The sequence below is a fragment of the Myotis brandtii genome, unplaced genomic scaffold (genome assembly GCF_000412655.1).
Source record: "Myotis brandtii unplaced genomic scaffold, ASM41265v1 scaffold1132, whole genome shotgun sequence".
Taxonomy (NCBI): domain Eukaryota; kingdom Metazoa; phylum Chordata; class Mammalia; order Chiroptera; family Vespertilionidae; genus Myotis; species Myotis brandtii.
The window spans coordinates 497423-497864 of record NW_005353896.1 but is presented as its reverse complement, the minus strand read 5'-3'; positions in this window follow the sequence as shown (position 1 = coordinate 497864).

Genomic DNA, 442 nt, shown 5'->3' with positions numbered 1-442 from the left:
GAGGCCTCTGGCTTTGCAGATCCGCAAACCCCCGTGGTGCGGCCAGGAGGACGTCAGTCTGGCCCGCCACGGTGGCTGTCCCTGCGATCCTGCACCTTCTGGGCCAGGAGGCGGATCTTGCGCTGTCACTCCTGGGCGCTCATGGCTGCCTCCCCGCCGTGAAGGGTCACAGATCCGAGTCCCGGGACCGTGCACAGCCTCAAGCACTGACCCCCGCCTGGCAGGGTCACAGATCCATGTCTTGGTCCCGTGGACAGCCTCAAGCACTGACCCCCACCTGGCAGGGTCATAGATTCGGGTCCCAGACTGCAGACAGCCTCCCGCGGTGCTCTCCGCCCAGCAGGGTCACAGATCCAGGTCCTGGGACCGCGGACAGCCTCAAGCACTGCCTCCCCACTCGCGAGGACATGGATCCAGGTCCCAGACCGTGGACAGCCTCAAG